The following is a 25,868-nucleotide window of genomic DNA, read 5'->3' as shown; positions in this document are numbered from 1 at the left end:
GAATGTCTACCAGTTGGGATATTTTTAAAGTTTATGGAAGGACCCATCTCTTAGATTGGGACATGTGGCAAGAAAGTGGACCAAAGTGAGACAAGTGGCCTGACACTTGTTAAAAAAATGGATCAAAGTGAGACAAGTGCCCTCACACTTTTCACTTCAGCTATTGTGTGGCTCTCCACTTGTCATTGTAGCCTTCTCTTGCCATTTTAGCTCATGGGAGGCCCAAATCTATAAATTGGAGCCCTCTCTCTTCATTAATGGAGGCTCTCTTGCTGCACACTAGCCTCTACCACCGTTACAGGCTGCCCTAATGATGGCTACTCTCTTTCTCTCTCTCTTGAAGGCTGCCCATGAAGAATACCAGCTGTTGGGGACTGTTTTGCAAGCTTCCATCGCGAAGAAATACTGAAGGTAAGGGTATTTAATCATTTATTATGATTTCTAGCCATTGTACTTGTTGCACCAGCATTTGTACTTGCTGTATCTGTTGTACCAGCCATAGTACCGGCTGTACCAGCCATCGCACTTGCTGTACCAGCCATCGTACCTGTTGTACTAGTCATCGTACCTGCTGTACCAGCAACTGTACTTGTTATACCTGCTGTACCAGCCACTGTACATGCTGTACCATCGTACCTACTGTACCAGCCATTGTACCTACTGTACCGGCTGAATGGAGAGTTGTACTTGCTGTACCAGCTCTATTGCATGAAGACCCGTGGTTTTTGGGGAAGAATCAGTACCCACACGGAGGTATATGGATTATATTGTTGGCTCGGCATTTCTACAGCCTATGTTCCGGCTTGGTAGCCTTGTGTTGGGCTGTGTTATGGCATTTGTATAGGGATAATCCGGCATCTCCCGTGGGGAGAGTAAGGCCCTCAAAGCTTGTACATGATATTATTCTCCTTGGGTAATAAAATACTCCAAGGGGGGGGTCGGCCCATTCCGGCCTCTATGCGGTGTCACACGTGCAAGCTCCATTTTCAGCATTTGTGGATGTTTTGTCCAGCTTTATGTTTTATGCAAAGTGATGATGGATATGTGTTAAGGCTGTGGCCATGTTTAAATGTTTTAATATGCATTGATGGTATCAACAAGTGTGTCAAAGGCCCTAGTCCCCCAAGCACCCGCCGCGAGTTTCATTGGTATCAGAGCATAGACTTCCTTGGAAGCGGAGGCTTCCTTCTATCAATAAGGAAGAGAAAAGATCTCAAGTGAGGACCACACTTACCATCATTGCTATTAAGCATGGCCAGCCACTTCAGACCCTATGAAGCAAGGGCATGAGCAATAGACAGCTTGGTCTAAGGATTTATGAATTTACAAAATTTATCTTGGAAGTATGAATTCATAAAATTTATAGACAGCTTGGTCTAAGGATTTATGAATTTACAAAATTTATCTTGGAAGTATGGAGTTGGCTTTATGTGCACACGTTTAGCACTTTTTCCATATGAATATTGTGGATTATATTATCAAGCTTACAGGCAAGCTATATGGAGATATATCTCAGGATATCTGAAGGATATGGTGACGAGATATTTCTTTTGGCTTCATGACCAACCTGGCAAAGAAAAGCTAAGTATACTTTGAGTTTGCAAAGTTGGTGCTTTTGCTATTTACTATGAAGTGTTTTTGATGTTCACTAATCCTTGTATAGCTATGCAAGGAGAAAGGTGTTGTTGTTTGCCTTGAGATGGTTTCAGGGAAACATTGTTTATGGCTCCCTTTAATGGGATGAATTCTTTTTGGCTCCCTTTATTTGGGATGCATTGGACTTATGAAACTCATGGTTCACATACCCTGTGTAGTGTTCTCTTGTTCTACGTGCTCTCTTGAAGATTGTTTCTACCATGTGTGGGTAGAACAATAGAGAGCAGATGGAAGGGAACATGGGCACTTCAAAGGGTAGTGACAAGCACAACATACCCTGTGTAGTGTTCTCTTGTCCTACGTGCTCTCTTGAAATTGTTTCTACCATGTGTGGGTGGAACAATAGAGAGCAGATGGAAGGGAACATGGGCACTTGAGAGGGTAGTGTGAGTTGGTGGCCGAAATGCCTACAAACTATTGGTGGCCGAAATGCCTATAAACTATGTGTAGCAGAAATGCTTATGGAACACCAGGTTATCTATGCCTGCGAGTGATTGTTTTATCTTGTTACTTGAGCCCACCTCTCATCCAAGGTGTGTGATCAGAGTACCAACACGGAGTGCAAGTGGTAAAGTGGACATGACGGGACTTATGTCTATGCCAAGGGTCATGTGGACCGATGTCTTGTTGGCAGGAGACTTATTTTGTCTCGCCCATTTACTTGGAACATGGATTATGATATCTGGACTTATGGGTCTGTTTTGTCTCGCCCATTTACTTGGGACATGGATTATGATATTTGGACTTATGGGACTGATTTGTCTCGCCCATTTATCTTGGGACATGGATTATGATATGTGGACTTATGGGACTGATTTGTCTCGCCCATTTACTTGGGACATGATTATAATATCTGGACTTATGGGACTGTTTTTTGTCTCGCCCATTTATCTTGGGACATGATTTTGATATTGGTATTATGGAGACTTATTTAGTCTCGCCCATTTCTTTGGGACATGGATTCTTCAGTTATATTGGATTTTTGAGACTGTCTCGTCTCGCCCAATCGATGGGACATGATTATATCTTGAATATATGGCTTGAAGCTTCAAGTTGCGGACAACTTTTAAGAAGCTGGGGAGGATGTCACCAGCCTAGACATTTCCCAGTCTGAAAGGGGTCTGGTGGACTCCAGGATGTCTGAATATTTGGAAAGTACAAGCTTTGGGAATGGGGGATTATCCTAGAATACAAAGGACCACACTCCTAAAATTTAGGAGAGTTGCTATTTTTGGCCCGACTCCGATGGAAATTCTGTTCGCTTCATTACATCTGGAATTGAGCAGATACCAAGAGTTGGCAAAGTGCCTATAACAGAATGTCTACCAGTTGGGATATTTTTAGAGATAAAGTTTATGGAAGGACCCATCTCTTAGATTGGGACATGTTGCAAGAAAGTGGACCAAAGTGAGACAAGTGGCCTGACACTTGTTAAAAAAATGGATCAAAGTGAGATAAGTGGCCTCACACTTGTCACTTCAGCTATTGTGTGGCTCTCCATTTGTCATTGTAGCCTTCTCTTGCCATTTTAGCTCATGGGAGGCCCAAATCTATAAATTGGAGCCCTCTCTCTTCATTAATGGAGGCTCTCTTGCTGCACACTAGCCTCTACCACCGATACAGGCTGCCCTAATGATGGCTACTCTCTTTCTCTCTCTCTCTTGAAGGCTGCCCATGAAGAATACCAGCTGTTGGGGACTGTTTTGGAGGCTTCCATTGCGAAGAAATACTGAAGGCAAGGGTATTTAATAATTTATTATGATTTCTAGCCATTGTACTTGTTGCACCAGCATTTGTACTTGTTGTACCTACTGTACTAGCCACTATACCTGTTGTACCAGCCACCGTACCTGCTGTACCAGCCACTGTACTTGTTGTACTAGTCATTGTACTTATTGTACCAACATTTGTACTTGTTGTATCTGTTGTACCAGTCACCATACCAACGGTACCAACCAATGTACCTACTGTACTAGCCATTGTACTTGTTGTACCAGCCATTGTACTTGTTGTACCAGCCATTGTACTTGTTGTACCGGCTGAATGGAGAGTTGTACTTGTTGTACCAGCTCTATTGCATGAAGACCCGTGGTTTTTGGGGAAGAATCAGTACCCATACGGAGGTATATGGATTATATTGTTGGCTCGGCATTTCTACAGCCTATGTTCTGAAGGAGCTCAGCTCTTAGGGTTAGGGTTTGGAAGGTACTTCAGCAAGAAACGTAAGAGGTAGAGAGAGGAACACAACTTCTCTTGTATTGAGTTCATAAAATGAAGTACAATAGCCACATAAAGAAGTGACCTAAAAGGGGTGTTCACATGGTCCGGCCATAAAGTGTGCCAGGTGGACCAAATCACTTAGAAAGTATTATAAGTGAAACTAAGCTAAAACTGGGGGAAAAAACCTCCACTAACTGAAGTAAAAAGTGCCCCAGTAATCTACTGATGATCACTAGCACTCCTCTGGGTGCATACACAGCATAAAACCCAACAAATCCCCCTGGAGTGATATGTGATCACTGTACATCATCCACCAAAAGGAAACAAATTCAAAGCAGTGCGGAATGCTTCGAATTTCGGACGTGGTAATGCCTTGGTGAAGATGTCTGCCACATTCTGATCTGTAGGGCAGTAGATCAGACTGATATCACTTGCCTGGAGTCTCTCCCGAACAAAATGATAGTGAATCTCAATGTGTTTCGTGCGAGCATGAAACACAGGATTCTTGGCCACGGCAATGGCACTCTTGTTGGAAATCATGGATCTAGGGCTAGGCTAGCCTATGGAGGCTCAAACATAATGCTAAACATGATTATAAACAAATGACAAAAAGCAATACAAAGCAACACAAGATGCACTTACTTGACCAAGAGATTGTGTACTTGAGAATGAGTTGTTGTATTACATTACATTGAAATGACCCTTTATATAGGTCCAAGTACCATATGGGCTTTGCCTTTGCATGTGGGATAACTCCTAGCCTTCACCACATTCATCCACATCCCTTTGACCTTGTCTATGATATGACATAGATCACTTTTTCTAACACCCTTCCTTGATCATGGCATATCATAATGCCCTTCCTTGCTTCTAACATTACATGAAAGAAAAAGCTTAACTCATAAGGAGTATAGCTCTACAGTACATAAAAGAAATTAGCATCGCTCATAGGGAGCATGGCTTCTACATTGCGAAAAGAAAATAGCATGACATGAAAACATTCCTACATGAAAACATTCCTCTCCCATACCCCATCATCATCATAGCATCATCATCATATCCATGGGCATCATCATCATTTGTTGGTCATGGAGACCCAACTCCCCATCAATCCCCCCTTGAGGGCTACATGGCCTACTGAGAGATATTGTGGGCATCATAAAATAACACATAACCTACATCATCGGTGGTTAGAGGTGTCCATACATTTGGGTAAGAGAGGGCATAATTCATTCGTCATTATGACATGTGAGCCATGACATAATAATCAACATAGACAGCATCTTGTTCATCTTCATTGACATCTTCGTTTTTGTCTCCATCCATTTTGCATCTCTGTCTGCATCTTCATTTGCATCTTCATTCTGCATAGTATCTTCTTCGTCCTGACATTGCACATAGACTGGACGTACGTGCATTCCCATCCTTGAGGCATCTTCATAATGCATGTGGGCATTCCATTTGTGGCATCCACATAGTACAGAGAATTTTCCAAAAAAGGTAAAAGATACACCCTTTCTTAAGTACCATATGAACAACCTCTTATATTACTTAAAGGTTTTTCAAACCTTAGTCTCAAAATAATAAAGAATAAAAATCCTTTATTTCAAATGAAAAAAAAACGGCCAGATTTATTCCACCGGCACCGCCCGTTTTCGCTGCTCTGATTTCGGATCTGGTTTGTCAGGGGCTCCATGCTGTCGTTTCTGTTCAGAGCTATCTCTGATGTGCTGATGAATGCTGAGTTGGATCTTCGTCACAAAGCTGTAGATGTGTTTGCTTGCTGATCATCACTCGCCTCGCTGCCGTCAGCTTCTTGCTTGCGAAAGGTTTGTGCTACTTACTGCTGGATAGCACTGACAAGCAACGGGGTGGCTGTTGACTATTGCTGAGGAGGGAGGTCCCTCTAGCCTCTCTCTCTTTGTCTCTACGTGTTGGCGATGGAATGCTTGCAGCCTGCTGCTGTCGTGTAAGCTACTGTGTTGATGCGTTGCCTAGCTGGTCTTCTTTCTTTCTTGCTGACCTGTTGACAGTGTCAAGTCCCACCACTGCTAGCACTCTTCTTCTCTCTCTGCTGTGAGCTATGGAGAACACCGCTTCTTTCTAATGACAGTGAGCTGGCTTTTGATGTGCAATGCGGGAACAAGAGCAAAAGCTCTCTCTACTTCTTTGAAATGAATGCAATGGACAACACCTAAGGAAACCCTAATGATGCAAAGACTAATGCAATAATTTTGTTATTCCTTCTTCTCAATGGCACTTCCTTTTGCGGGCACCATATTGAAGAGAAATGCAAAACAACTAAACTAAGCTAAGCCATAGCCTGCCAGGCTCTGATACCATGTTGGAAATCATGGATCTAGGGCTAGGCTAGCCTATGGAGGCTCAAACATAATGCTAAACATGATTATAAACAAATGACAAAAAGCAATACAAAGCAACACAAGATGCACTTACTTGACTAAGAGATTGTGTACTTGAGAATGAGTTGTTGTATTACATTACATTGAAATGACCCTTTATATAGGTCCAAGTACCATATGGGCTTTGCCTTTGCATGTGGGATAACTCCTAGCCTTCACCACATTCATCCACATCCCTTTGACCTTGTCTATGATATGACATAGATCACTTTTTCTAACATCTGACTATCAGTATAGAGAGGTGTAGGCTCCTCCACTGAAATATTCATATCAGTCATGAGACGACGCAGCCAGACACACTCAACGGTAGTAGTGTAGGCTGCTCTGTACTCTGCCTCACAAGACAAAGTGGCCACTGTGGTCTGTTTCTTGCTTAGCCAAGAAATACATGAAGAGCCAAGAAAGAAACAATTCCCACTAGTGGAATGTCTGGTATCAAAATCACCAGCCCAATCTGAATCGCTGTAAGCATATAACTGCATGTCACCCCCCGTAGGATATAGCAATCCAAGAGACAAGGTACCGTGCAAATACCGAAATACACGCTTCACAGCTTGCCAATGTGACAATCGCGGGCTGTGCATGAATCTGCTCAACTGAGATACGACATACTGAATATCTGGCCGTGTAGTACACAAGTAAATAAGGCACCCAACAGCCTGAGCATATGTAGTGGCATCAAATAAAATATTGTCATCGTGTAGTGACAGTTTCATTCTAGGCTCCATAGGAGTGCTAATAGGCTTGCAATCCTGAAATTTAAACTTCTCCAGAAGTTTAGCAACATACCGAGATTGCAACAACCCAATGCCTCTGTTATCCTGCACAAACTGTATGCCCAAATAGTAGTGTACGAGCCCCAAATCAGACATGTCAAATGTCTGTTGCAGTATCTCTTTCAAAGCTGCAATTTTGTCATCATTTGATCCCATGAGCAAAAGATCATCTACATAAAGACTGATGACCAGCAGATCTTTCTCTTCTTTCTTTACATACAAAGTGGCTTCTGATGGACTGTTCACAAAGCCTTGAGTGAGCAGGAAAGCATCTATTTTTGCATACCAAGCTCGTGGAGCTTGTTTCAAACCATACAAGGCCTTCTTCAGCCTGCATACTTTCCCTGCAAAACCTATGGGCTGATATACATAAACTTCCTCCTCGAGGTCCCCATGTAGGAAAGTCTTGATGTCCAACTGGTGAACAACCCAACCACGATGTGCAGCCAATGCAATGACACACCTAAGTGTCGACATACGGGATGTAGGAGCAAATGTCTCCTCATAATCAATGCCCTTATTCTGTGCATAGCCCTTTGCAACTAGACGGGCTTTGTACCTGTCAATGGATCCATCTGCATGTCTTTTCAACTTATAGACCCACTCAGTACCAATAGCTTTCTTGCCTTTGGGCAAATCAACAAAATCCCATGTTTGATTCTTTTTAATAGAATCAAGCTCATCCTGCATGGCTTTGTTCCAATGCACATTGTCTCGTGCATCCACAAATGAATCAGGTTCATCATCATCCTGTAAACTGGCTGCCATAACCATATTCAAATCCATGATGTGTGCATGCTCATTGGTTCGTGTCTCCCTACGAGTACGACCAGCAAGAGGACCCTCTAGATGGCTGTCCTGTAATGTCCTCAAATACCATCTAGGTATGTGTCTGACGTGTGGAGCCTGCTGCCCCATATTTGGTTCAACTTCTGGCTGAATTTGCTGCTGAATTTCTGCACCACCTTCATGATTGGCTGGCTGTCCTGCACCCTCATGGGTTGGATCACCAACTGTGGAATGAAACTCCATAGGTAGTAGACCTTCAAACACATCATTTTCAGCCTGATTTGCATCATAACTAGCCATGGATATTTCTGATTTTTCATCAAAAATCACATCCCGACTAGTGAATATCTTCTTGGATAGTGGGTCATATAACCGGTAGCCCTTGCTCTCACGGCTATACCCAACAAAAATGCATTTTGTGGCTTTATCATCCAACTTCCTCCTCAACTCTTTGGGTATGTGTGCATATGCAAGACACCCAAAAGTACGAAAATGTGATACCGAAGGCTTGCGGCCATGCCAAGCCTCAAAAGGAGTAATGGAAACCAATGTCTTTGTGGGACATCGATTCAAAATATGACAAGCACACATTACAGCTTCACCCAAAAGATATGTGGTAGCTTCTTTGTCTTTAACATACATCTGGCCATCTCCATGAGTGACCGATTCTTCCTTTCTGCAACCCCATTCTGATGTGGAGTATAAGGAGTAGTATACTGATGTTTGATACCTCTACTCACAAGAAAGGAATTCAACATGTGTGACACATATTCCCCCCCTCGGTCAGAACGAAGAGTCTTAACCTTGCATCCTGACTCTGTTTTAGCAAGTGCTACAAAGGTCAAAAATGCATCATATACCTGTGATTTCTGTGTCAACGGATAGACCCAACATATACGAGAGAAGTCATCAATAAATGTAGCAAAATAAAAGTAACCTCCTAATGACTTTGTCTGCATGGGACCACAAAGATCACTGTGTATATGCTGCAACTTTGCAGTTGCTCATAGAGCCTGATCACGTGGGAAGAAAAACCGATGCATTTTTCCCAAAATACATCCTTCACATATGTGATCTGGAGGCTTCTCCATAAGAGGTAGGTCTGTCAACATGTTATGTCGCTGTGTGAGGATTACTGTTATTACTTAGTATTTCATCCACTATCTGTGTATTAAGACTGAAACTGAAAGTAGACTTGAACACAGATGTTTGATTGATTGATTGAAATTGTGATACAATAGGCTCCTTATATAGGAGTTCAAGAGACACGAATGAAAAGACACATCCCATGACCAATAGTCATGACTCTAGGCGAAGAGACACATCCTTTGGACGAATAGCTGCAACCATTGGGTGAAGAGTTGCAACCCTAGAGCGAAGGGGTGTGACCAGTCGTCGAAGGATTGTGGCTCTTGATGAAGAGGCATGTCTCTAGAGTGAATAGTCGTGACCATCCAAGTGTAGGGGTCCTCTGTAATCATGTCACTTCAGTATCTGTAATCATAAGGAGACTGTATAATGAACTAAGTCACAATCGTGACATTCCCTCCCATTTAAAATAAAACCCATGTGATTAAATGAGAGTCGATCGTCTGTCAAAGAATTCTTGGAGGAGTTGAGGATATTGTTGCATTTCTTCATCTGTCTGCCAAGTAGAATCTGACTCATCCAAGTCCATCCACTTAACAAGAAATTCTGTAGTAAGCTTCTTTCTTGTTTCTTTCTGACGAACGTCAAGAATCTTCTCAGGAACAAGAATAATATGATCATCTTCAATCTCAGGAACATAAGAAGATAAATCCAGAATAGATGAATTTCCTTGTATGTATTCCTTGAGCCAAGAGATGTGAAATGTTGGATGAATTTTTCCCCAAGATGGTGGAAGATCCAACTTGTAACTGACAACTGAAATCTTCTTTATAACTTTAAATGGACCATAGAAACGCGGTCGCAACTTCGGAAAGACTGACTTTACTGTCTTATATCGATGCGGTGCAACATAAAGCAAAACCAAGTCACCTTCTTGAAACTCAGTATGCCTTCTGTGCTTATTCGCATACTTATGATACTTCTGCTGAACATGAATCAGTCTGTCTCGAACTTGTACAAGAATATCTTGCATTTCTTGAATCAACTGATCTGCTAATGCCACCTTGTGTTGAAGAACAAAGTTTGTGGGCACAAGCGGAGTGCGACCATATGCTGCTTGAAAAGGAGTCATTCCAGTGACTGAATGTGGAGAATTATTGTAAGCAAACTCCACAAGAGGCAAATATTCTTCCCAAGAAGCTAATCTTGTCTGAATATAATGCCTAAGCATTTGATTTACTCTTTCTGTCTGTCCATCTGTCTGAGGATGATAAGCAGAACTGAACAAGAGATTCGTACCAAGAGATTTGAATAAGGAAGTCCAGAAATGTCCAGTAAACTTCGGATCTCTTTCAGAAACAATAGATCTTGGCAATCCATGGATTCTGAAAATATGCTGTACGAACAACGCTGCAAGATCTGGAGCAGAAACTGTCTTCTTGCAAGGAATAAAATGTGCCATTTTGGAAAACCGATCAACCACTACTAAAATTTGAGCATTGCCTTTCTGCGAACGCGGCAAAGTAGTGATGAAATCCATGCTTATGCTTTCCCATCTTTCCTGAGGAATTGGCAAAGGCTGAAGCAATCCTTGAGGAAGTTGTCGTGAAGCTTTCATAATTTGACAAGAGTGACAAGCTTTAACAAACTTAATAACATCCTGTTGCATCTGAGGCCAAAAGTATGTTGCTGATAACAGACGATATGTCTTGTTAATTCCAGGATGAGCTGCAAAGGGTACTTCATGATGCTCTTGAATAAGGAGTTTCCGCAAAGATGCATTGTGAGGAACATAAATGCGATCTAAGTAATAAAGTAAATCATCTGTAATTGTATATGCGGTAAACATATTCATTTCTGCAACAGTAGGATGAAGAGATTTGAGAGCTCGAAAGACATCTCCAAAGTCTCTATCTGTCAAATACTCATGCTTAAAACATGCTGGAATCTCCATCTGCACATTTGAGATAGCAAAGTTCGTAGCTCGAGGCATGCGGCTCAAAGCATCTGCCACCACATTCTGTAATCCAGGAACATAGAGTATCGCCATGTGAAAATTCGCCAAAAATTCAACCCATCGTTCTTGACGAGGATTCATCACTGGCTGAGTAAAGATATAGGTCAAAGACTGATGATCTGTCTTAACCACTGAATCTGCTCCAAGAAGATAATGCTTCCACGTTCTATAAGCATGTACAATTGCCAAAAATTCCTTGTCATAAACGGGATATCGCATTTGAATAGCCGAAAATTTATGACTATCAAAAGCAATAACACGATCATTCTGCATAAAAACGCCTCCGGATGCTCTATCCGAAGCATCGGTCATGACGTCAAACGGCTGAGTTGGATCCGCAATAGCCAAAACAGGCGTAGTTGTCAACGCATGCTTAAGATCATTAAAGGACTTTTCAGCTTCAAGTGACCATTGCAATTTATCTAACTTTGTAAGGGCCGTCAAAGGAGCAGCAATATCTGAGAACTTGTGAACCTTGGTGTGGTAAAAGTTTGCTAATCCCAAGAAAGATCGCACATCTGAAATTGTAAGTGGCAAAGGTCAATCAACAATGACCTTTATCTTCTTAGGATCAACTGCAATACCCTGTCCAGAGATGATGTGTCCAAGATATTCTACATGATCTTTGAAAAACGGACTCTTCTTCTTGTTGATGTACAAGACATTCGTACGGAGTACGTCGAAGACAATCTGCAAATGCTGCTTGTGATCTGCTAAAGTCTTACTGAAGACCAAAATGTCATCCAGATAAACGATGACAAACTTATCCAAGTAAGGACCAAAGATGTCATTCATCAAAGTCATGAAAGTAGCTGGGGCATTGGTTAACCCAAAAGGAATGACCAAAAATTCATAATGTCCATACTTTGTTCTGAAAGCTGTCTTATATTCATCTCCAATTCGAATCCTGATTTGATGATAGCCTGACTTCAGATCAATCTTCGAAAATACCTTTGCACCAAGCAACTGATCAAAGAGCTCATCGATGCGAGGCAAGGGAAACTTATTCTTGATTGTTTGCTTATTAAGGGCACGATAATCAATGCAAAGTCGCATAGATCCATCCTTCTTCTTGACCAATAAAACTGGAGCACCAAAAGGACTTTTGCTTGGACGTATATGACCTTTATCTAACAACTCTACCAATTGTCTCTGAATTTCTTGAGATTCTGAATAAGAAACTCGATAAGGAGCTCGAACTGGCGGTGGTTGTCCAGGAATTAGATCAATCATATGATCTACAGAACGTCGAGGAGGCAATGTCGTTGGTAGCTCGTCAGGAAATAAATCCTTATAAGGTTGAAAGAAGGGCTGTTGTAAATAAGAAATATCTGATGGCGAGGATTCCGATTGGTCAACTGTATTATCTTCTGCTTCTCGCAACATAACTAAGGCAGAAGTGCTGTCGCGTTTACGCACTAAGCGTTTGACTTGCATAGCAGAAACCACAGTAATCGGCTTAGAATTAAACAGACCTCGTAATTCCATTTCTCGATGATTATGATAAAGTCGAATGGAATGATCTCGAAAGCTGATCAAAGGATCATACTCATATAACCAAGACTGTCCAAGGATCATGTCATAGTGTGACAAAGGCATAATAGAGAAGTTCAGCTGATCCTGATAGTCCTGAATCTGAAAATGCAACTGCTGAATCCGTTTGCTGCAATGCAAGAAAGAACCATCTGCAAGTTCCACTTGGAAAACTTCCGCACTCTGCTGAGTAGGTAATCGCAACTTGCTGACGAGAGTAGTTCCCACAAAATTAGTCGAGCATCCACTATCAACAAGAACATTGATAGGATGCTGGCCAATAAATCCCAATAAGCTCAAAACTTGATTGGAAAGGTTAACAGGCACTGAAGTATGGTTGTGGGCATTCAGCATGAAAGCACTGACAACTTTAGAAACTCGCACTGCATGAACCACCTGCTTGCCTTTTTCTGGCGCAGAAGGATGATGATGTCCATGTTCACCTTCTGGGAAACATTCCATGTTGGAATTCTGGCGAGAATTACGCTTTGGGCACTCATACCACCTGTGTGGTCCATGACAAATTGTGCAAAGACCTGAAGGGTTGGCCTGAGAGGTTGAAGGTGCCGATGTAGAGGCTTGCTGACCTGCTGAGGTATCGCGGCGAAAATTGCGGCGATTGTTGGGTCGGCGATCTTGCCAGTTGCGTCCTCGATTCCGATTGTTGTTGTTGGAAGAGGATCTTGTTTGTGAGGCTGCTGCCTGACCTGAAAATCTAGGCCGAAAGGACTGTTGCCGAGTAGATTGCTGACCAGAGGATTGGGAATATTGAGACGCAGGTTGAGATAAATTTCCTCTGCGATTGGGCTGGGAGAAACGAGCACCGTTTGAGGACGGATTGCCAAAGAAGGATGTCCTGGGTTGTCGTCGTAAATCTCCAAGGTGCTCTACGTAGGCAATAGCAGCATCAATGGTGAGAGGGTTAAACTTCTGCACATCTTCCTGTAAGTTGGGTTCAAGCCCATCGATGAAGCTGTGTAGCTTGTCAGCGGGGCTGAGGCTCTCAATTTCCAGAGTTAAACGTTGGAACTCTGTGATATATGCGGCTGAGGATCCTGTTTGCCTCAGGCAGCGGAGAGCAGACCGGGCATGGTAGTCCGCACTGGCAGGTTCAAAGGCCTTGCGGAGGGCGCGCCGGAATTTATCCCAAGTAGGAGTGTGTTTACCATCTGCAACACGTCGTTGCCACCATAGAAGTGCCCTATCCTTGAGTAGGGAACTGGCTAAAGCAACCTTCTTGCTTTCGACCAAATCGGTATTGGTCAAATATACCTCCATTTTGAATATCCAGTGGTCAAGCACGCGCTTGTCGCGGCGACCATTATAAGGGGCAGGCAGTTTGACATCGAGTTTCTTTTTTTGTGCAGCAGTTAATATTTTATTAAGAAGTTGGAGTTTTGCATTGTTTACCTCGGCAGTTGGATCTGGTTCATCTTCATTTTCTGCTACCGAAGTCTCTGAAGAAGAGGGTTGTGGATCACTGGCTGATGTGCGCACTGGATGGGGCCGCTGCAACTGGTCGAGTCGTCTGATGGTAGAGAGACTTGTCGAAAAAGTCTGCTGAAGTATCTCCATCTGTTCGCGTAATAATGTAATGGCCTGCATTTGCTCGTCCTGTTGCTGGCCCTCTGCCTCTGAGATAGATGCCATGTTGGATCTGCTAGAGGGAGTAGCGCGGAGAAGCTGGTGAAATATGTGGTACTGCTGGAGGAGAGAGTGACAGTGAATCGTCTCCCAATTCTGCTAAGAAATCGGAGCCTAACTCCGAAGGCTCAAAGTCTTCCACCTCGTCGAGAGGAGGTGTCTCTGCAGGGGTTAAGGGAGTGTAATCGGGCACAATGAGCTCGCTGTATACTCGAACCAAGGGCTGGAGCGAGATGATCCGGTTCACTGCATCCACACGGCACTCGTCCAGGAAATACGCCAGATGTGGGTACCGTCCCAAAATAAACTCGTAATGAGCAAGATGGTGTGCTGGACATGTCAAGTAAATATGCCAGATCACCCACGCCTGGAACTGAGTGGCGTGGCGGTGAGACTGATGTATAATAAAAAGTCCAGGGGACCTGGTACATGAACTGGAGCCGGAACAGGTTCTGCAACAGGTTCGGGTAATGGGGCGGGCTCCGGTGTGGGTGTCTCGCGAGAGTTTTCGGGCAATATGGCCTCCGGGACCTCGTCTATGTACGAGATGTAAGGCACGGGCTGATTGCTGTTGGGTTCCATTGGACACCTGGTTGAGAAGGGGAGTGTGTGCCAGAGTGGAGAGGAGTCCCTGGCGTGGCAGCGTGGGAGAGGAGCGCACCGTGTATGGAACAACGTGCAAGAGAAGCGAATGGGCTGGCCGGCGGATGAATCCGTTGCGCTGGCCCCATTTGCTCTTTTATATTTTTTTATTATTGTTTTAAAATGCGTTGGTCGGCTGGTGGGTGTCCTTGCGCTGGTCGGCGGCAGCAGGTGTCCTTGCGCTGGCGGCCGTTGGGTGCTGGCGCCCGACTGCTCACGTGGCTGGTGAAAGCCACGTGGATTAAAAAAAAAGGCTTAAGTGTATAAGCCTTAAATCATAAGGCTTTTTTATTAATCTGAAGCGTTACGTTTTTTTTTAAAAAGTTGACGCTTCGCCGACTGGAAAGATGCGCCGTTTCGAAGGCTGGGATCACATCGCCGACTGGGGTGCCTCTTCGAACAGTGCTGAATCGCCGACTGAAGATGCCACCAGCAGTCGCTGAATAGATTAAGGCGGCTCACAACTTGAGCTGGTGGGTGGCGGGGCGATCCATGCGCTTGAAGGCGAGTTGGCGCCCTACTCTCCAGGAGTCGTGCGAAGAGGTGCCATCTCTTGGTGCCACCGTGCGTGTGAAGGGATGCGAACCCATACACGAAAGGGCACAACCCATACATGAAAGGGCACAACCCGATGAAGAGGTTCACGAAGGGCTACCAGCAGGAGATCGCTACATACTCACCGGGTACGCCACACACACATCTGTGCATCTGTCTTCTATATGTGAATTGAGAAAGAAGGTTTAGGTTACCTCATACTCGTAGATGCAGGTTCCATCTTTCTTCTGCTTCCATACAACGCCGGGTAGGGGAGTAGAGCGGAGAGGGTGAGAGGCTCACAACCGTAGGCCCGGGAAAAAATTTTGCTCTGATACCACTGTGAGGATTACTGTTATTACTTAGTATTTCATCCACTATCTGTGTATTAAGACTGAAACTGAAAGTAGACTTGAACACAGATGTTTGATTGATTGATTGAAATTGTGATACAATAGGCTCCTTATATAGGAGTTCAAGAGACACGAATGAAAAGACACATCCCATGACCAATAGTCATGACTCTAGGCGAAGAGACACATCCTTTGGACGAATAGCTGCAACCATTGGGTGAAGAGTTGCAACCCTAGAGCAAAGGGGTGTGACCAGTCGTCGAAGGATTGTGGCTCTTGATGAAGAGGCATGTCTCTAGAGTGAATAGTCGTGACCATCCAAGTGTAGGGGTCCTCTGTAATCATGTCACTTCAGTATCTGTAATCATAAGGAGACTGTATAATGAACTAAGTCACAATCGTGACACGCTGCATAAGCATAAGACTACCAAAATTTACATGCCCCATGCGAGCATGCCATAACTCCGCATCAACCATAGCTGGAGTAAGAGTGAATGCATTATAAGCAAACTGATCCACTGGCTGAAATGCATCCAACTGATAAAGTCCATGACATAATGTACCATAAGCATCAAGGTCAAAGCATTAGCTTTGTCTCTGACCATGCATTTGTCATCATCAAAGTGGACTTGCATACCACACTGTGCTAAAGAAGAAATGGACAACAAATTCTTCTTTATCCCTGGTACATATAAGGCATCTGTAAGGCGAAGAATAGAGCCATCAATGGCTGTGAGCTGAATCTCCCCAATGCCACGAACTGGATATGAAGCATTATTGGCACACTGAACGGTTTTGCCAACAGGGGCAGGGCCTACATGACAAAACAAATCCCTGCGAGATGTAATATGCTTTGAAGCACCACTATCAAAATACCAAGTACATGCATGCTCTGTCACACTGAGTGCCTGTGAAGACCAAGAGGCATCATAGCTGCATGTGTAGAAACAGTAGTCCCTGTCCTCAACAAAAGAAGCAGTCTTCGGAGGAGCTTTAGAGGCATCATTTACAGACATCCCAGATTCCTTTGCCTTCTCTTTGGCAATCCTTTTCCTACACTCTGTGATGTAGTGACCTGGCTTCTTACAGTAATGGCATTTGCCCTTCTTCTTGGGCTGTCCATCACCTTTCTTGGTATCCTGAGATGAACCACCATCACCTGAATTCTGATTTGAACTCTTTGGCTGAGATTTGCCTTTCCCTTTTTGACCTGTTGTAAATGCTTGTTCAGCACTTGTGTTCATATTCATGTTCTTCCTGATTTGCTCTTCTTGTAGCAAGAGAGCAACAAGTTCCTGATACTTAAGGGGTTCAACAGCATTCCTCATGCTGAGGTTCAAAGAGGTATGAAAAGCCAAGTAAGATCTTGGCAAAGAGTTCAAAATGGTGGACACAAGCTGTGTCTCAGGAATAATCTCATCCACATTGATGAGTTGCTCTCTCAAATCCTGCAGCTTGTTCAAGTGGCTAGACATATCATCTCCTTCATGCATTTTCTGATTTTCCAGCTCTCTTTTCAAAAACGAGATCCGAGCCTCATTACGAGCAGCATACATCTGCTCCAAAGTCACCCATGCATTCCGTGAAGAGCCAGCTGAACAAATATGAGGTATAATAGACCTCTGTACTGACAATGCAATAAGTGACAAGGCTTGTGCATCTCTGGCATCCCATGTCGTCTGAGCATTTGTTCTTTGAACAGGCAATGGCTGACCTGGTGCCTGTACCTGTTGTCCTCGTCCACAAGCATCCCCTTGGGGAGGAGTCTCTAGAGCCAATGGACCTGGACGTGGTTCATCACCACTAACAAAATCCCAAAGATCTTTTGCCACGAGCACATTTCTCAGCATAAAACTCCACAAGGAGTAGTTCATGCCGTCCAACTTGTCTTCCTTAGACAAATACGTGAATACATCACTCTGCTGTTGATTTGCCATTATGCCAATGCACAATGTTGTACCTGTGTATCAAAAAACCCAATAGCAACAACCCTGAAAGCAACTGTACTCCACTGAATACAGCTAACTCAAATATGCCTGCACTCTCAATCCTCTAAATGTGCAACACAATGCACCACTGACTGAGTAGAGCAGCAAAAATGGCTTACACAGTGCCAAAATGCCCAAAAATGCCCAAAGTTACTGCACCCACAACCTTGCAAAAAACCTGTAGAGATTTCTTTGCAAGAAAATCTGCCTGTATCTGCCAAAAACTTTCACATAGAAAATGCCAAAATATCAGAACTTGTAAAGCTTACCACAAATGTGATTTTGCAGGTACAGGTGGCTGTTGGCTGTATAGTACAAGTGTACGGTACAGTGCAGGTACAGGTCTGCAGGCTGTACGGAACGGCTGTACGGAAACAGATCGACTGTATGGCGACTGTACAGTGCAGGTACACGCAGCAGGTACTGTACGGGAACAGCAGTCGACAGGTTGGCAGCGGGTACTGTACGGAGCTGGGCAAGCAGCTCACGGCATGTGTAGGTCGCTTTCAGGTACTGTACGGGGGTACTAGGCAACTGTGTACGGAGCAAAGCAGGCGCCTGTTTGTACGAATAGCTGAAGACGATAGCTGATAGCGAACCTGCACGGTGCTGTGTACGGAACAGTAGCTGGTCGACTAATGTACGGAACAGAGTACGGAACAAGACAAGCGCCTGTACGGGAGTGTACGGCTGAAGGCGACTATCTGTACGTGGCTGCAGCTGAAGGCGACTAACTGTACAGACACTAATGGCGTGGAACAGTACGGGCAGGGTGCGTGGAGCAGTACGGGCAGGGCAGGCCAACCTGGGAGCTCTGATACCAAATGAAGGAGCTCAGCTGTTAGGGTTAGGGTTTGGAAGGTACTTCAGCAAGAAACGTAAGAGGCAGAGAGAGGAACACAACTTCTCTTGTATTGAGTTCATAAAATGAAGTACAATAGCCACATAAAGAAGTGACCTAAAAGGTGTGTTCACATGGTCCGGCCATAAAGTGTGCCAGGTGGACCAAATCACTTATAAACTATTATAAGTGAAACTAAGCTAAAACTGGGGGAAAAAACCTCCACTAAATGAAGTAAAAAGTGCCCCAGTAATCTACTGATGATCACTAGCACTCCTCTGGGTGCATACACAGCATAAAACCCAACATGTTCCGGCTTGGTAGCCTTGTGTTGGGCTGTGTTATGGCATTTGTATAGGGATAATCCGGCATCTCCCGTGGGGAGAGTAAGGCCCTCAAAGCTTGTACATGATATTATTCTCCTTGGGTAATAAAATACTCCAAGGGGGGGGTCGGCCCATTCCGGCCTTTATGCGGTGTCACACGTGCAAGCTCCATTTTCAGCATTTGTGGATGTTTTGTCCAACTTTATGTTTTATGCAAAGTGATGATGGATATGTGTTAAGGTTGTGGCCATGTTTAAATGTTTTAATATGCATTGATGGTATCAACAAGTGTGTCAAAGGCCCTAGTCCCCCGGGCACCCGCCGCGAGTTTCAGCTTTCCTGATGCAGCTTTCTTGCTCTCAGCCACAATCTCATTCGTCACAGCCTCCATCGTGGCCTTCCCATGTAGTGTTTTCTGAACCAAACACTGAAGCACTCTAGACAAACAGGTTTTCGTCTCCATAAAGGCTCGCACTGCAGTCCTCTGTGCGCCTGTAGGCCAGCCTGCCTGTGTGCCAAGCGAGGAGGAGAGAGAGCAAAACGCTGCCTGCAGCTCTGTGCGCCACCCTCTATAGCAGCCTGCAACCCTGTGCCTCCTTCCACGAGAAAGAAAAGAAGAGAAAGCGAGCGCAGTCCAGCCCACGTGGCAGTGCCAAGAGTGTATGTGGTGCAGCCCTGTTTACATCTGCGCAGCCTTTCACTTAAGGAAGAGGGAGAGCGAGAGAGAGAACAGAAACCTTCAGTCTGCGCCTGTGCTCTCTGGTGACCAACCTTCCAAGGAGATGCGCCACACCCCTCACGTCGACTCTACCACCTCCTTTTAAACGATAAGGATGTGATTCAGCCCTGCTTTTCTCCAAAAAGCAAAAACTAATAGCAAAACGCATCTTCCCAAAATAATATTGTTTTTAAATCATCACAAAGGTTATGCAACCTTATAAACTTTAAAATCCTTTTGTGCCCTTCACACTTGGGACTGTCCACACATGGGTTTCCTTCTCAAATCCAAATGGATGCCATTCACACTGTCCATCTTGTGCCCATGCCCACTTGCATACTGTCCAGAGAAAAACATAGGGTCGTAACATACCCCCCCTCTTGAGAAATGGCAAGCGTCTTCGATTGCACTCAATGGCATAGTAAGGCATTTTATGAGCAAAGACTCCCCATATGACAGAAGCAATGGCCCTCAAGTGCATCTGGGTGATGAAACAGTCATCCTGGACAATATTGCCACACCGTCACGTGAAAGTGACAAACAACTCTTGCTTGTTCCTTTAGAACCTACAGCAAAAGTCTAAAACCAAGTGGAAACACGTAACCTGTGTTAGCCAAAAACAAAACCATGCATCATTCTACATATGACAAACATATGCATGACACATATATGCATTCGCAAACAATATGCTCCTCAAGATGCTCTACCTACTCCAAAATAATAGTCTAAGGACTTCTCGCAAGTATTACGCCCATGGACATCCCGCAGGACCCACGACTGATGGTACAACATGAGCATATGAAAGCAACTCCACAAATAGCATCATCTCAATATCCAATTGACCAATCTTGTTGTCAAGAACAGCCAGAACCATATGACAAAGATCAACATTCCAATCTTCCTCAGTCATACCTTAGTTCCAAAGGCAAAAACCATCTCTGTTACCCATAGATGTATACAGTGTTATCCATAGTTGCAGTTATAGTTCATGGTGCAGCCGACTGTGAACCATACCCAACTTTACCATCTCATGTGACTAGTACACAATATCATAGAAGTCCCATAAGTAGATGCACTGTCAGCCTTAGTACCTTCTGGTGAATACAAAGATGTCACCAAGCGACGTCTAGATGAAAATTGAGCCTGTCTATAACAAGGGAGTGGAGGTGCTACCCCCCTCTTGAGCATCAGGCAATGCTCTAGACCCATGCTCTGCTGAACCTGAATGAGCCATAACAAGAGTTGGCCGCAACTCAAAGGCATCAAGATAAAGGTGCAATACTTGAGGTGAATCTGCTTCACCCTCCTCCATCCACTTCGCATCCATCGGTGAACTTCACAAGATAGTGATGGGAAACTTTACCTTGTACCTTTCTTTCCTTGTGTCACGTGTGCCAGTATCTGCTTGGGAATAAGAACCTCATCAAGTTCCTCCACTTTCGTCTGAGCCTCATCTGCTACATCCTCAGGCACCCAAAACCTCCTTGCACTCCACCCAAGTGGTAAGCACAAGTCCCTAATGAAGCATAGTAGATCACCACTGCTAAACATAGAAAGAAGCTGCCTTCCGAACCCCATGAAGCCTCCATGAAGATACCACTGGTGACAAAGTGTTGAAAGCCATAGCCTTCAACCCAAGTTTTGCACCATAACACTTCAAATGCTTCTTGTTCCTGGCCAACTACCTCCTGTCCTTGGTGCCTTTTCTCCTGAGCTTCATCTTTAGCTTTTGCTCTTCACCTGTGACCTCATACATGCAAAGACACACAATCTTGCACTGCCTCGTGTACTTCCTTTTCACTTTCCAAGCCTTCAAGCTAAGTGCTCGAGGGCCTCGTACTACACACTCAAGGCTCAAGACTCGCTAGCTGTCTTCAAAAGCCTTCAAGCTAAGTGCTCGAGGGCCTCGTACACACTCAAGGCTCAAGACTCGCTAGCCGGCACCTCTCATGGCGCCCTTGCTCACTTGCAAGTCTACCTTAGATGTGTCCCATGATCCAAGCTTTCAACTCAATCTGGCTTTCCAAAGGCACACATGGCCGGCACTAGAAAGCACTTCTAATCCACCCAAAACATCGTGACCAAAGACAGAGAAAGCAGCCCAAGATACAAACTGATCTGCAGCTTTTTCCTTCCAGGAGTTCAGACGTTCATGTTTGGGAATCATAGCCTCATGCTCCCACTCTTGCCATAGCGGTTTATGCCTCTGAAACAATCCCAAAAACTCTTCTTTCCAAGTTTCATGTCACCAGAGCTTTCCTTGTTGGGGTAAAGGCACTATGCCCACCCTTATAGTGTGTACAAGCCCATAAGTTATAGTACATAGTACACTTAGTACCTTTAATGTACTAAGTGCACACTGTGTACTAGTGCAATATACATGTGTGATAGGGGAGTCACACACTCATGCCTCATGAGTTGACTTATCCCCACAACTCTCTCTCTCTCTCTCCCTTGCTTCTCTGTGTATGTCTCCCACATGACCTAACCCTAATTCTCCCTCACAACTGGTATCAGAGCCCTGGAGCAGTCGTACTGGTCGTGCTGAATTCTGATCTGAGGGTTGCCTTGTTCTTTTTTTTTGGTCGCCTTTCTCTGCCCAGCCAACCAGCGTGGGCTGCCCAGCCAGCCCCAGCCAGTAGCGTGGGCTGCCCAACAGCCACGAGGTCTGGCCAGGCACTGCTCCTTCCACGCAAGCTTCAGCAGATTAGGCCCAGGCGGGTTTCACACCTCCGCAGCTGAAGCCAGACACGCCGTCACCAATCTTCGGGGGCAGCACGGGCGGCCTGCTGCGCAAGGCGCAGGTGGAGGAGTTCTACGTGAACACGTGAAGGAGTCGGCTGGCCACCTAGGCGAGTGGCGAAGGCAGCAGCCGTAAGCGTGGAAGGTCGCAGGCTGGGCGTGAACGAAGGCAGCAAAGCGAGCGTTGGCCATTGAAGGAGGCGCAGCCAATCAGGCGGCGAAGGCTTTAGTCGACCGCTGGTCACCGAGCGAAAGCCTGTGTAGGCTGAGTGCTGGGCGTGTACGAAGGCAGCAAAGCGAGCGAATACACAGGCGACGCACACCTCGTGGCTTTACGCCTGCAGCAGCCAGGCGGAACAGGCATCTTGCACCTTGTGCCTGCGACTGCCCTCTTGAGGCCTGCGCGAACCCAACGCGAAGAGCTTCCTTCCAAAGGACCCATACTGCACGCTTCTGGGTAGACTTCGTAGACCAGAAGCCTTACGCGTGTTCCGTGAAAACCCAAGTCGACAAGGATGCCTTGGCTGTGGAAAAAGGTGGAGAAAAGGAGTTCCGAGCACTTCATAATCGCTACGAGTTTCTCAGAGTTGTATACACGCAGCACAGTAATGCTGAAGATGAGAGCTTCATAGCAGGCAGCCAACCGTACATCAGCTACAGCAGCTTCATCATCAAGCCCCCTTTTCCTGCAACAACAAAACCCGCCTGCAAATCAGAGAAAAAATCAGAAAATTACAAGGTATTTTCCTCAATTTTTTTTTGGAATTTGCAATTGAGCAAGTACAATCAACAATTGAGCAGATACAGGTGTCGAATTGCTCAATTTTGAGCAAAATTGGCAAAATTGGGTGACATTGGTCACAATCAGGATCAATTTGCAGGAAATTGGTCACAATCAGGATCAATTTGCAGGAAATTGGATGTCGAAATTTGGGGCCTTTGATGTAATTGTGCAATTAAGCACTCATACATGCTGTATGATGTGAAAAATCGCACATTTGGGCAAAATTGCAGCAAATTGCAGCAAATTGCAGTGCAAATCAAGGGGCTTTTGTGCCGATTTGGTTGATTTGCATGCAGGCAATCGCATTTGATGCTGTGGATAATGTGTTGATGCCTTACAAGCACTCAATGTGCCTGTAAATCAAGGGGCTTTCATTATTTGGATGTATATGTGGCCAGGGGGAAGCATCGTGAACACTCTGGATGCCTTCATGTGCGTCAATGTACCATGTATGATCAGAAATTGATCTCAAATCAAGGGGCTTTTCAAGTTTGTATGCTTGTTGAGCTTGGCAAAGCAGCAGGCAAGACATTTATGCCTTGAATCCTCAAAAATCAGCTTGCAGTCAAGGGGCTTTTGCCCAATTTCTGTTCGGGACTGTTGTATGCAGTGTTCGGGACTGTAAAAGTCTGATTTTCACTCATTTGGACAGCCAGGAGAGCATTTATTGCTATTGTACCTGCTGGTACAGATTTGGCACAGCTTTGTGCATGTTTTGGCATGGCTGTACACTGTTTTGAGTGACCAAAAGGTTCAATTTCAGCTGCTGTACTTGCCGGGACAGGTTTGGTACATCATTGGTGAGCACTTGGTACTGCTGTACAGTACTTTGGAAGGGCAAAAGAGCACATTTGAGGTGCTGTCCAAAATCTGCAGCAACCAGATTTTGGTGTTTTCATCACATAAAGTGGGAGAAAAGTTGCATTCTTGCTTCCGCAGTGGGAGATAAAGCTTGGGAGAAAAACTGTGAGCACTTTGTGTGCTTTTGGTGCAGTGTTTGCACATTTTGCAGGGAGTCAGGCATTTATAGGTTGCATTTTGCTATGGCAACCACAGGTGAGAGCTCTTCATTGCTTCACATCAAGAAGCTTGAAGGCTCGCATAATTATGATATTTGGCAAACCCAGTGCTACAATGTGTTGCTCCAGAAAAAGCAGCACAAGCCTATCAAAGAAAGGGGTGTAATGCCCGCTTCTCTTACTGCTGAAGAGTGGGAAGATATGGATGAGCTGGCAAGATCTACTATCATGTTGTCTGTGTTAGACTCATTACTTTTCAGCATTCGTGAAGAGAAGACAGCTTGGGGAATGTGGCAGAGATTGCAGGACTTGTATGCCCAACAAAGTGCCTCAAGCAAAGTGTATTGGTTGAAGAAACTCATAGGTCTTCAGATGAAGGAAGGGGCGTCTATGACAGCCCATCTAAATGAGTTTAATGGTATAGTCAGCCAGGTCATTAATCAAAAGTTGGCAATGGACGATGAGTTCAAAGTCACTTTTTTGTTATGCACTTTGCCAGAGAGTTGGGACACATTTAGGACAGCCACTAGCAATTCGAATGCTATGCTGTCATATGCAGATGTTGAGGGTGCTCTTCTTCAAGAAGAGATGAACAAGAAAAACAACTCTGTTGGAAAGTCCAATGCAATGAATGCACGTGGGAGATCCCAGCAAAGGGGAAAAAGCCAAGAAAGGGGAAGGAGCAAGTCTCGCTCCAAAAAGGATTTGGAATGCCATTATTGTGGCAAAAAGGGACACATTAAAAAGCAATGCTACAAATGGAAAAATGATCAAAAAGAAAAGGGAAAAGGCAAAGACAAAGACAAGGATGAAGCCAAAGGTGTAAAGCCAAAGGGCAAAAGTGGAGTCAAGATTGAAGAAATCAATGTGTCACATGCAGGTGGCAGTGAGGATGAGGTCCTCTTTACGTCTTCACTTGATGCCCATTCACTTCTTACAGGTGGTCATGGTATGCACTCATGGATCATTGATTCAGGTGCCTCCTTTCATGTCACAGGTTGCAGAGACTTGTTTGTCAGGTACACTGCTGACAATGAAGGAGTGGTTTATTTGGGTGATAACCATGCATGCAAGATTCTTGGCAGAGGTGATGTAAGGCTTGTATTTTCAGATGGCTCACAGCTTATGCTCCATGATGTCAGGCATGTGCCTGAGATCAAGAAGAATCTGCTTTCTACTGGACAGCTTGATGATGCTGATTATGTTACCACATTTGGTAGTGGAAAGTGGAAAATTAGTAAGGGCTCACTGGTTGTTGCCAGAGGCTCTAAGGTGGACACTCTTTACTTCATGCATGCAGGTGTTTGTCACCATGCTAATGTAAATGCAACCGAGCTGCCGGAAATTTCTATGTGGCATAGCCGGTTGGGACACATGAGTGTCAAGGGAATGGAGCAATTGTCTCGTTTGGGTTACTTGCCTTCTCTAAAGTTTTCAAGTTTTCAGTTTTGTGAGCATTGTATATATGGTAGGCAACTACAGTGCCCCCACAAGAAAGCTCTTGGACAGAAAGATGCTCAGTTAGAGCTTGTGCATACAGATGTATGTGAGATGCCTCAGCTTTCTTTGGGAGGGGCAAAATATTTTGTGTCTTTTATTGATGATGCCACACGCAAGGTGTGGGTCTATCCTCTTCGTTTGAAGAGTGATACATTCTCAGTGTTTGAGAAGTTTGTTGCTCTTGTTGAGAATCAAACTGGCAAAACACTGAAGGCTTTGCGTTCCGACAATGGTGGAGAGTATATGTCCAAACAGTTTCAGGACTTTTGTGATG

At 44.6% G+C, this 25,868-nt stretch overlaps 1 protein-coding gene across 2 annotated transcripts in view; it reads left to right on the top strand.

The window, feature by feature from the left end:
* The window catches only part of LOC147620742 (DNA-binding bromodomain-containing protein), a 53,373-nt gene that overhangs the window by 4,732 nt on the left and 22,773 nt on the right, over positions 1-25,868 (top strand). The gene's annotated exons all lie outside the window — the stretch shown is intronic.

This window comes from Cibotium barometz, chromosome 31, assembly GCF_041138505.1.
Source record: "Cibotium barometz isolate CiBa-2024 chromosome 31, ASM4113850v1, whole genome shotgun sequence".
NCBI lineage: Eukaryota > Viridiplantae > Streptophyta > Polypodiopsida > Cyatheales > Cibotiaceae > Cibotium > Cibotium barometz.
The sequence above is the reverse complement of the archived record's forward strand: the minus strand, read 5'-3'. Positions and strand labels throughout refer to the sequence as shown.